This window comes from Aotus nancymaae, unplaced genomic scaffold (genome assembly GCF_030222135.1).
Source record: "Aotus nancymaae isolate 86718 unplaced genomic scaffold, 86718_ANA_hifiasm-v0.15.2.pri h1tg000006l, whole genome shotgun sequence".
NCBI classification, from domain to species: domain Eukaryota; kingdom Metazoa; phylum Chordata; class Mammalia; order Primates; family Aotidae; genus Aotus; species Aotus nancymaae.
The window spans coordinates 87,493,835-87,506,196 of NW_026988417.1; the positions used below are offsets into that span (position 1 = coordinate 87,493,835).

Below are 12,362 nucleotides of genomic sequence, written 5' to 3' on the forward strand. Positions count from 1 at the left end.
TGCCTTTCCTCGCCCATTGAATGGTTATGTGTTATTTGCCTTTTGGGTCTCAGATAAGCTGTCACTGTCTTTAGAACAACATCCCTGTCCTCTAAAGATGGTTTCAAGTACTCCCTGTGTGACAAGATGTAATGCTTGCTGCTCTCTTAGGACTTAATACACACCTCCTACCAGGGCAGAGGCCTGTCTGCCTTGCTCACTACTGTATACCTGACACTTAGCACAGTGGCTAATAAATCATGAATAAACAACCACACTCTTCAGTAACTGCTTTATCTAACTCCCTCTTTGGACTTTACACTCCATTGAAACAAGATTTTTGTCTTGCCTAATGTATTCTCAGCATCCAGCATAATATCAATGTTTAATATTTGTTGAATTAATGAGTCCAAAAATAACAGGAAAACACTGAAAATTCAGATTATTAATTGTGTATGTTCTCTGCTCGGTAAATTAGATAGTAAAAAATCTTGAGTGAGAATTTACTTGGAATTGAATATTCTTCTACTTAGACCATTAGGATCATTAATCACTGTTTTCTGTTCATCTTCTCAGGCACAGTTAGTAAGGCAATTTTATACCATAAAATTCTTGGTTGTCTTTCTGGTTTTACTGACACCACAGTAGAACTTAAAATGATTTGAAGGTCCCCAATAATAAAAACACGAATACATTATCGCTATTAGAGAGTGAGAGAAACACACTGACTTCCTGTGCTGGTTGTTGCTGATTATCCTGTCGAACTTGATTACTGATTACTGAGAGTTGCATGCTGGAGTTCTGCTTGTTCATAGTTCTGAAGAAGTCTAGGGAACGTAGTAATTATAGTGCTCATTCAGAAGAAGGCTGCAATCCAGATGTAGTACTTAGGAAGGTAGAGTAGTTAGTATGTTTTCCATGAAAATACACTGGTTTCCATAGGAAAACCAAAGTGAAAGAATATGCCGTATACAAAAGTGAATCCTATATCTTATAAATCCCTCTATGAGAAAAAAAATGGAGAAGGAAATTACAGGAACTAGAATCTGATCTAAGAAAAGATATGCAATGTATACTTAGTGCCTATATTTGTATGCTATAGGAGAGGGATATACATTTTTTTTTTTTTTTGAGATGGAGTCTTGCTCTGTTGCCCAGGTTAGAGTACAGTGATGCAATCTCGGCTCACTGTAAACTCTGCCTCCTGGGTTCAAGCGATTCTCCTGTCTCAGCCTCCCAAGTAGCTGTAACTACAGGTGCCCACCACCATACCCGGCTAATTTTTGGATTTTTAGCAGAGACTAGGTTTCACCACATTGATCAGGCTGGTCTCAAACTCCTGACCTCAAGTGATTTGCCCGCCTCAACCTCCCAAAATGTTGGGATTACAGGTGTGAGCCACAGTGCCTGGCTGGGATATGAAAAATTTTCTAAAGGCAAAATCAATAGTATCAGAAACCTAAGTCAAACATTAAGAGAAGATAAGCCTTTGAAAGATAAAGGAGAAAGTTTTAAATTATTAGCACGTCATAAAGTTTTACTTATTTTAAGAGGAAACAAAAATGTTTGTTAGTAAATGATAGTAGAAATATTAATTAGTACGTTTTTGAACCACTCTTCTGTTTATATTCTCTTATGAAGGATAATTTTGTGTCAGTATAAGATTTTATTTCTCGATTATAAGTGTCAACGAAAGCAAGTGTTGGCTCAGCCTGGGTGAAACATGAGATGTTTATAACACATACACAATTGTGACAATTCAAATGCAGAACTTTCTGTTTAAACAAGTGATTATGGTTAAAGTAGAAGTATAAACAGGGCCATAATTCATGACACATCCAATTCTTTTTCCTGTTGCAGTCATTACTTTTTCACCTTCGCAGTAACACCCATGTGAGTGCAACAAAACAGACCATGACTAAAGGATTTGGTAAGATCTTGCTCTACAAGAAAACAAAAAGAAAAACAAACAAGACCTTAAGAAAAGGTACTACAAATTGCTGTTTAATGAATTCCCTATGCTTACAGAACTGCGTGGCTAGGCTACTGGGAATTTAACTGTCTGAGTCTTCTTTCATTTCCAAACCAATAATACTTACATTGACATAGCCTTGGTCTACATTATATAAATTAGAGCCAGAACCAAAATAATTTCCTGGCTTTTAGTTTTAAAGAAATAAAAATCTTGGTATGAAGGCTTTCCTGTTGCTACTGTATCAAGATCTATTTGGTATTTATGGTATCAAAACCTATTATGATACATGTGGAATATGATTGTATACAATCTAGCTTGATCATAGTTATATAGAAAGACTATTCTTTTTAAGTAAGGCTGCTCCTTTTTAAATAAGAGTAAAACAGAGGAATCTTCAAATCAGAAGTCTATTTTTCCATGGGTATGCTGAAATAATGCTTTCAAACTATTACAAATTAACTGGGAAGGTAAGTAATAAAACAGAATGACAAGGAAATCTAAGGTTTATGTCTTTTTGGTGTAACAGACAGTAAAGCGTGTAGATAATTGGATTCCTAACCTTGTCCCCTCCCTGAGTGTTATATATGCCCGCTCTTCTATTATACTCCCATGGGGAAGTCATCCTGGAGCATGAAGATCATTAAAACAGCACCAGTGGCCACAAACATGGCATTGAGGTTATTACCTTGGTTATCTCTACACTAATTTTATGTATATTATATGCATATCTACCTGCCTTCACAAATGCTGTATAACAAGTACAAAATTTTCAAGCTGCTAAATGTAGAAATTAGGAATATTAGTAATTTTAAGGTTATGATGAGTTCCAGATGTAGTAATAATTCATGTGAGATGTTCTGTCAAATGATTTGAAAGTCATTAAAATCCCTCACCCAGAAATAAATCCATGCATTTACGCTCAATTGATTTTTGACAAAGATGCCAAGAACACACAATGGGGAAAGGAAAGTCTCTTCAGTGAACGGTGCTCAGAAAACTGAACATCCACATGCAGAAGAATGAAATTAGATTCTCATCTCACACCATATTAAAAACATTAACTCAGAATTTAAAGACCAAAGACTTAAATCTAAGATCTGAAACTGTAAAACTACTAGAAGAAAACACAGGGGAGAAGCTGCATTACATAGGTCTGGGCAATGATCCTTTGGATATGACTCTAAAATCTAGGTAAAATAAAAACAGATAAATGAGATTATATCAAACTAAAAAGCTTCTGCACAGCAAAGGCAACAATCAGCAGGTGAAGGGACAACCTATGGAAGAAGAGAAAATATTTGGAGATTAAACATCTTATAGAGGGCTAACCGTCTAATAAGAGATAATATCCAAAATATATAATGAATTCATTTCATTAGAAAACACCTCAATTTAAAAATGGACAAAGGACCTGAATAGATATTTTTAAAAGAAGGTATACAAATGGCCAACAGGTTTGTGAAAAAAGTCTTGCCACCACTATCATCAGAGAAATGCCAGTTAAAATCACAATGAGATATCACATCATGCTTGTTAGAATGGCTATGATTGAGAGTACAAAAGATAAGTGTTGCTGGTGAAGATGCGGAAAGGTAAGGCTTTTTGGTAAGAATGTAAATTAAAATAGCCATTATGAAAAACACCACGGGGGCTTCATAAAATATTAAAAATAAAACTACCATATGATCCAGCAATCCCACTTATGGGTATATATCTAAAGGATATTAAATTAGTATGTCAAAGAGTAAAATGGTGGTTACCAAGGGCTGGCGGGTGGGGGAATTGGAGAAATGTTTGTTGATGCATACGAAATTTCAATTAGGCAGAAGATATGACTTCAAAATATGGTGACCATAGTTAATAGCAATGTATTGTATCTTTAAAAATTACTACTAGAGGCCGGGAGCAGTGGCTCAGCCTATAATCCCAGCACTTTGGGAGGCTGAGGTAGGCAGATCACAAGGTCGGGAGATTGTCACCATCCTGGCCAACATGGTGAAACCCCATCTCTACTAAGGATACAAAAATTAACCAGGTGTGGTGGTGCGCTCCTGTAGTCCCAGCTACTCTGGAGGCTGAGACAGGAGAATCGCTTGAACCCGGGAGGCGGAGGTTGAAGTGAGCCGAGATCACGCCACTGCACTCCAGCCTGGTGACAGAGCGAGATTTCTGTCTCAAAAAAAAAAAAAAAAAAAAAGACTACTAGATTCTGATTATTCTTACGACAAAAATAAGAGGATGTGAGGTAATTCACATATTAATTATCTTGATTGAGCTATGCCACAATGTATACCCATAGCAAAATATCATGTTGTAAAACATAAAAATATACAATTATTATTTGTCAATTTAAAAAATATGCCCTCATTGTCATAAATTTTTTGTTCGGTTGCTTTCTCTTCAAGAAAACTATAACTAGGGCAGAATAAGGCAGCAACTTTATTAATGAGTGTTCAAAGCAAAAGAAGCTTTTTTCCAAGTGGATTTTTTACTGTCCAGAGAACATTCATCATGATTGTTCAGTGTCCTTGGCTTCATAGCACCATTCCAAACACTGTCTTCAGTTTCTGTATCATGTGCACAGTAGACCATTGTCACTAGGCACCAGACTTCTTGTCGGCTTTCAGAATTTTCTTTCTTGCAGGGTTAATACTTGAGGTGAGAAGTATTATGTGTTTCTGTTTGAGAATTCATATTAAGGTATCAGCGTGGTTTTTTATTTTATTTTATTTTATTTTGAGATGAAGTCTTGCTCTGCCACCCAGGCTGGAGTGCAGTGGTGTGATTTCAGCTCACTGCAACCTCTGCCTCCTGGTTTCAAGCAATTCTCCTTCCTCAGCTTCCTGAGCAGCTGGGACTACAGGTGCAGGCCACCACGTCCAACTGATTTTTTGTATTTTTAGTAAAGACGGGGTTTCAGCATATTGGCCAGGCTGGTCTCGAACTCCTACCTCGTGATCTACTCATCTTGGCCTCCCAAAGTGCTGGGATTACAGACGTAAGCTACTGAGCCTGACCTATTTATTCTTTAATTCTGACCTATGTGTTCTCAATATAGATAGTATGATTTGTCTATTCATTGAGCAAGTATGTAATGTTGGTTAATGTGCTACAGAGTGTGCTAAATGCTAGGGGCACAAACTGCAAAGATACAGTCCCAACCTCAAGAAGTTTAGTAACTAGTGGAGGAGAAAGGGACATGGAGAGAGGAACAACACATACTGGGGCCTTTCAGAAGGTGGAGGGTGGGAGGAGGGAGAGGATCAGGAAAAATAACTAATGGGTACCAGGCTTAATACCTGAGTGATGAAATAATCTGTACAACAAACCACCATAACACAAGTTTACCTATGTAACAAACCTACACTGTACCCCTGAATTTAAAATAAAAGTTAAAAAATATATATATTACTGATGCATAAGTGATTTATTCAAACACAAGTAACATCAAAAATATCAAAATAAAGCATGGAAAGTGTATGTGATAATTGAAAAGGCTTTTATAGGTATAAAACAAAACATAAGAGTAATTTAGCATGAAAAAAATCAATATAATTTCAATGGTTTAAAACCTTCAACAGAAGGAAAGGAAGATGCCAAGTTAAAGTATTTCTTTACTTCTTCTTAATGTTGGGATTTCAATCTAGCATAAAAGTTTTATCTTTAAAATCAAATGATATTAAAAGTCCTCTATGATACCTGCATGATAGCCTTGTCATTAGCATTTTATGATCTGTGACATCATGTCCACAGGTAAGAACAGTGAAGCAACTTTAAGGCAATAAAACATTATAAAATATCTTCAATCATTAACGGTTTATCTCTTTTGTTTCACAATAACACAATGTTCGAAGGTAAGTCCTTAGTTCTAGAAACATCTATCACTAACAGCGAAAAGAACAAAATGATTGATCCATTTAGAAGTGCCTCATCTCATGGATTAGCTTGTGCTTTAAACTATAGATAAGTGTGTGTCCATATTCAGAAAGTCTAAGGGGCTGTTCTAGTTAAGAGTGAGATATACACCTTAAAAATCCCGGCTTTAAATATCCACTCCATCACATACTGCTCTGTGACTTGGCAAAGTTACTTAGTTTACCAAAATCTCATTTTCTTCATCTGTAAAATGATGGTATTAATAGTATCTCTGATTAAATAACAAAATAAGCTCTACAGTAACTGGCACATAGTAAGCAATGAAGAAATAATGGCCATTATTTTTACCGTATTATTATCGTTCTTTTTTTTTTTTTTTTATTGCATTTTAGGTTTTGGGGTACATGTGAATAACATGCAAGGTTGTTGCACAGGTGCACACCTGGCAGTATGATTTGCTGCCTCCCTCCCCTTCACCTATATCTGGCATTTCTCCCCATGCTATCCCTCCCCAACTCCCCACCCCCCCACTATCCCCCCTCCCCCCCAACAGACCCCCGTGTATAGTGCTCCCCTCCCTGTGTCCACGTGTTCTCCTTGTTCAACACCCGCCTATGAGTGAGAACATGTGGTGTTTGATTTTGTGTTCTTGTGTCAGTTTGCTGAGAATGATGTTTTCCAGGTTCATCCATGTCCCTACGAAGGATGTGAACTCCTCCTTTTTAATGGCTGCATAATATTCCATGGTGTATATGTGCCACATTTTTCCTGTCCAGTCTATCATCGATGGGCATTTGGGCTGGTTCCAGGTCTTTGCTATTGTAAACTGTGCTGCAATGAACATTCGTGTGCATGTGTCCTTATAGTAGAACGATTTATAATCCTTTGGATATATGCCCAGTAATGGGATTGCTGGGTCAAATGGAATTTCTATTTCTAGGTCCTTGAGGAATCGCCACACTGTTTTCCACAGTGGTTGAACTAATTTACACTCCCACCAACAGTGTAAAAGTGTTCCTATTTCTCCACATCCTCTCCAGCATCTGTTGTCTCCAGATTTTTTAATGATCGCCATTCTAACTGGCGTGAGATGGTATCTCAATGTAGTTTTGATTTGCATTTCTCTAATGACCAGTGATGATGAGCATTTTTTCATATGTTTGTTGGCCTCATGTATGTCTTCTTTTGTAAAGTATCTGTTCATATCCTTCGCCCATTTTTGAATGGGCTTGTTTGTTTTTTTCTTGTAAATCTTTTTTAGTTCATTGTAAATTCTGGATATCAGCCCTTTGTCAGATGGGTAGGCTGCAAAAATTTTTTCCCATTCTGTTGGTTGCCGATTCACTCTATTGACTGTTTCTTTTGCCATGCAAAAGCTGTGGAGTTTGATTAGGTCCCATTTGTCTATTTTGGCTTTTGTTGCCAATGCTTTTGGTGTTTTGGTCATAAAGTCCTTGCCTACGCCTATGTCCTGAATGGTTTTGCCTAGGTTTCCTTCTAGTGTTTTTATGGTGTTACGTCTTATGTTTAAGTCTTTAATCCATCTGGAGTCAATTTTAGTGTAAGGTGTCAGGAAGGGGTCCAGTTTCTGCTTTCTGCATATGGCTAGCCAGTTTTCCCAACACCACTTATTGAACATGGAATCCTTTCCCCATTGATTGTTTTTTTCAGGTTTGTCAAAGATCAGGTGGTTGTAGATATGTTGTGTCGCCTCCGACGTCTCTGTTCTGTTCCATTGGTCTATATCTCTGTTTTGGTACCAGTACCATGCTGTTTTGATTACTGTAGCCTTGTAGTAGAGTTTGAAGTCCGGTAGTGTGATGCCTCCTGCTTTGTTCTTTTTGCTTAGAATTGACTTGGCTATGCGGGCTCTCTTTTGGTTCCATATGAAGTTTAAGGTGGTTTTTTCCAGTTCTGTGAAGAAGGTCATTGGTAGCTTGATGGGGATAGCGTTGAATCTGTAAATTACTTTGGGCAGTATGGCCATTTTCACGATATTAATTCTTCCTAACCATGAACATGGAATGTTTCTCCATCTGTTTGTGTCCTCTCTTATTTCGTTGAGCAGTGATTTGTAGTTCTCCTTGAAGAGGTCCTTTACGTTCCTTGTTAGTTGTATTCCTAGGTATTTTATTCTCTTTGTAGCAATTGTGAATGGCAGTTCGTTCTTGATTTGGCTCTCTTTAAGTCTATTATTGGTGTATAGGAATGCTTGTGATTTTTGCACATTGATTTTGTATCCTGAGACTTTGCTGAAGTTGCTTATCAGTTTCAGGAGATTTTGGGCTGAGGTGATAGGGTCTTCTAGATATACAATCATGTCGTCTGCAAATAGAGACAATTTGACTTCCTCCTTTCCTAATTGAATACCCTTTATTTCTTTTTCTTGCCTGATTGCTCTGGCTAGAACTTCCAGTACTATATTGAATAGGAGTGGTGAGAGAGGGCATCCTTGTCTAGTGCCAGATTTCAAAGGGAATGCTTCCAGTTTTTGCCCATTCAGTATGATATTGGCTGTCGGTTTGTCATAAATAGCTTTTATTATTTTGAGATACGTTCCATCGATACCTAGTTTATTGAGGGTTTTTAGCATAAAGGGTTGTTGAATTTTGTCGAAGGCCTTCTCTGCATCAATTGAGATAATCATGTGGTTTTTGTCTTTGGTTCTGTTTATGTGGTGAATTACATTTATAGACTTGCGTATATTGAACCAGCCTTGCATCCCCGGGATGAATCCTACTTGATCATGGTGGATAAGCTTTTTGATGTGCTGTTGTAATCGGCTTGCCAGTATTTTATTGAAGATTTTTGCATCTATGTTCATCATGGATATTGGCCTGTAGTTTTCTTTTCTTTTTGAGTCTCTGCCGGGTTTTGGTATTAGGATGATGTTGGTCTCATAAAATGATTTGGGAAGGATTCCCTCTTTTTGGATTATTTGGAATAGTTTCAGTAGGAATGGTACCAGTTCCTCTTTGTATGTCTGGTAGAATTCGGCTGTGAGACCATCTGGGCCTGGGCTTTTTTTGGGTGGTAGGCTCTTAATTGCTGCCTCGACTTCAGACCTTGTTATTGGTCTATTCAGGGTTTCGACTTCTTCCTGGTTTAGGCATGGGAGGAGACTACTGTCCAGGAATTTATCCATTTCTTCCAGGTTTTCTAATTTATGTGCATAGAGTTGTTTGTAATAATCTCTGATGATGGTTTGAATTTCTGTGGCATCTGTGGTGATATCCCCTTTATCATTTTTTATTGCATCTATTTGGTTATTCTCTCTTTTCTTTTTTATTAGTTTGGCTAGTGGTCTGTCTATTTTGTTGATCTTTTCAAAAAACCAGCTCCTGGATTTATTGATTTTTTGTAGGGTTTTTCGTGTCTCTATCTCCTTCATTTCTGCTTTGATCTTAGTTATTTCTTGTCTTCTGCTAGGTTTTGAGTTTTTTTGATCTTGCTCCTCTAGCTCTTTCAATTTTGATGATAGGGTGTCAATTTTAGTTCTCTCCTTTCTTCTCATGTGGGCACTTATTGCTATATATTTTCCTCTAGAGACTGCTTTAAATGTGTCCCAGAGATTCTGGTATGTGGTGTCTTCATTCTCGTTGGTTTCGAAGAACATCTTTATTTCTGCCTTCATTTCAGTGTTTATCCAGTCAACATTCAGGAGAAAGTTGTTCAATTTCCATGAGGATGTGCGGTTCTGGGTTGGCTTCTGAATTCTGAGTTCTAACTTGATTGCACTGTGGTCTGAGAGACTGTTTGTTATGGTTTCTGTTCTTTTGCATTTGCTGAGGAGTGATTTACTTCCAATTATGTGGTCAATTTTAGAGTAGGTGTGATGTGGTGCTGAGAAGAATGTATATTCTCTGGATTTGGGCTGGAGAGTTCTGTAAATATCTATTAGGTTTGCTTGTTCCACGTCTGAGTTCAAGTCCTGGATATCCTTATTAATTTTCTGTCTCGTTGATCTGTCTAATATTGACAATGGTGTGTTGAAGTCTCCCAGTATTAATGTGTGGGAGTCTATGTCTCTTTGTAAGTCTTTAAGAACTTGCCTTATGTATCTGGGTGCTCCTGTATTAGGTGCATATATATTTAGGATCGTTAGCTCTTCTTGTTGTATTGATCCTTTTACCATTATGTAATGTCCTTCTTTGTCTCTTTTGATCTTTGTTGCTTTAAAGTCTATTTTATCAGAGATGAGAATTGCAACTCCTGCTTTTTTTTGCTCTCCATTTGCTTGGTAAATCTTCCTCCATCCCTTTATTTTGAGCCTTTGTGTATCCTTGCATGTGAGGTGGGTTTCCTGGATACAGCACAGTGATGGGTTTTGGCTTTTTATCCAATTTGCCAGTCTGTGTCTTTTGATTGGGGCATTTAGTCCATTTACATTTAGGGTTAATATTGTTATGTGTGAGTTTGGTCCTGTCATTTTGATGCTAGCTGGCTGTTTTGCCCATTGGTTGATGGAGATTCTTCATTGTGTTGCTGCTCTTTACCATTTCGTGCGTTTTTGGAGTGGCTGGTGCTGGTTGTTTTTTTCTATGTGTAGTGTCTCCTTCAGGAGCTCTTGTAAAGCTGGTCTGGTGGTGATGAAATCTGTGAGTACTTGCTTGTTCACAAAGGATTTTATTTTTCCTTCACTTATGAAGCTTAGTTTGGCTGGATATGAAATTCTGGGTTGAAAGTTCTTTTCTTTAAGGATGTTGAATATCGGCCCCCACTCTCTTCTGGCCTGTAGGGTTTCTGCTGAGAGATCTGCTGTGAGTCTGATGTGTTTCCCTTTGTGGGTAACCCGACCTTTCTCTCTGGCTGCCCTTAGTATTTTCTCCTTCATTTCAACCCTGGTGAATCTGATGATTATGTGCCTTGGGGTTGCTCTTCTAGAGGAATATCTTTGTGGTGTTCTCTGTATTTCCTGGACTTGAATATTGGCCTGCCTTGCTAGGTTGGGGAAGTTTTCCTGGATAATATCCTGAAGAGTATTTTCCAGCTTGGATGCATTCTCTTCGTCACATTCAGGTACACCTATCAAACGTAGATTAGGTCTTTTCACGTAGTCCCATATTTCTTGTTGACTCTGTTCATTCCTTTTTACCTTGTTTTCTCTAATCTTCTCTTCTCGTTTTATTTCATTGAGTTGATCTTCAACTTCTGATATCCTTTCTTCTGCTTGGTTAATTCTGCTGTTGAAACTTGTACATGCTTCGCGAAGTTCTCGTGTTGTGTTTTTCAGCTCCATCAATTCATTCATATTCCTCTCTAAGTTGTCCATTCTCGTTAGCATTTCATCAAGTCTTTTTTCAAGGTTCTTAGTTTCTTTGCATTGGGTTAGAACATGTTCTTTTAGCTCACAGAAGTTTCTTATTATCCATTTTCTGAAAGCTGATTCTGTCATTTCATCACACTCATTCTCCGTCCAGTCTTGTTCCCGTGCTGGTGAGGAGTTATGCTGCCTTGTAGGGGGAGAGGTGTTCTGGTTTTGGGTGTTTTCATCCTTTTTGCGCTGGTTTCTTCCCATCTTTGTGGATTTATCCGCCTATTGACTTTGTAGTTGCTGTCTTTCTGATTTTGGTAATTTTAAGTCTGCAGCAGCTGAACTCATAAACCCCCTTTTCTTCTCCCCAGGTGTTCTGGCCCAGGGGTTTAGCACTTTATGTTTTTCAGCTGTGTTGCTACCGTTTTCCCTGCCCACAAGGTGGCAGTCTAGTCACACTCAGCCTGCAGAGGCTTCGCTGAGCTGCTGTGGGCTCCGCCCAGCTTCCGTGTGAGCTTCCCTGCAGTCCTGTGGGTGTATTTAGAACTGCTTCCGCTATGCTGGCCCGCCCCTGTAGTGACGGAGTCTCTGTAGTGGCGGGTTGTCTTGGTTACGGAAAATTGCCCCGGGAACTGCAGGGTGTTTCCCGATGGAGGATGCCCCTCCCCCACAGAGCTGGACCGTCCCGGGTTCAGCCGTGTTTCCAGAGGGGCCCTCTTTGTCCTGTAATCTCTTGGCTTGCCTCCTTGCCACAGTTCCCCTTGCTGGCCCAGAGGGGACACAGTCTCGTTCACTTTTTTCAAGGAGCCGCTGCTCCCCGCCCCCCGTGCAGGCCGAGCGGCTGCTCCGGTCCAACCAGCGGCGCTGGGAATGCGGGGAGCTTCTCCGCGCAATTAAAATCCGCTGCCCTGTGTGCCGCTGCGTCAGCCGAAGCAGCGGCTCTGAGATTCGTGGCACTCCCTTGCCCGGGGGTCTCCTGGCTTGGCTCCCTGCTTCAGTTCCCCTTTCTGGCTCAGAGGGAACTCTGTCTCTCTCGCTCTGCGCAAGAAGCCACTGCCCCCCGCTCCAGGGCGTAGGCTGAGCGGCCACTCCGCTCAAACCAGCAGCACTGGAGACCCGTGGGGCTTTTCCTCCTGTGAATCTCCTGGTCTGTGGGCAGTAAAAGTCCGTCTGGAAATGCGGCGTCCACTCACCCTCTGCGCCTTCTCTCGGAGCTGCAATCCCGACTTCCTCTTAAGTGGCCATCTTGGATCGATCCTCCTATTATCGTTCTTATTT

General features: G+C 39.5%; 1 long non-coding RNA gene across 1 annotated transcript in view; it reads right to left on the reverse strand.

Moving 5' to 3' along the window:
* Positions 1-1,495: 1,495 nt before the first annotated feature.
* LOC105707004 (uncharacterized) overlaps positions 1,496-12,362 on the reverse strand; it is a 28,280-nt gene continuing 17,413 nt past the window's right edge. The window contains exon 3 of the long non-coding RNA XR_001104979.3: positions 1,496-1,922. This is a non-coding gene — a long non-coding RNA (uncharacterized LOC105707004). The remainder of the gene's footprint in view (positions 1,923-12,362) is intronic.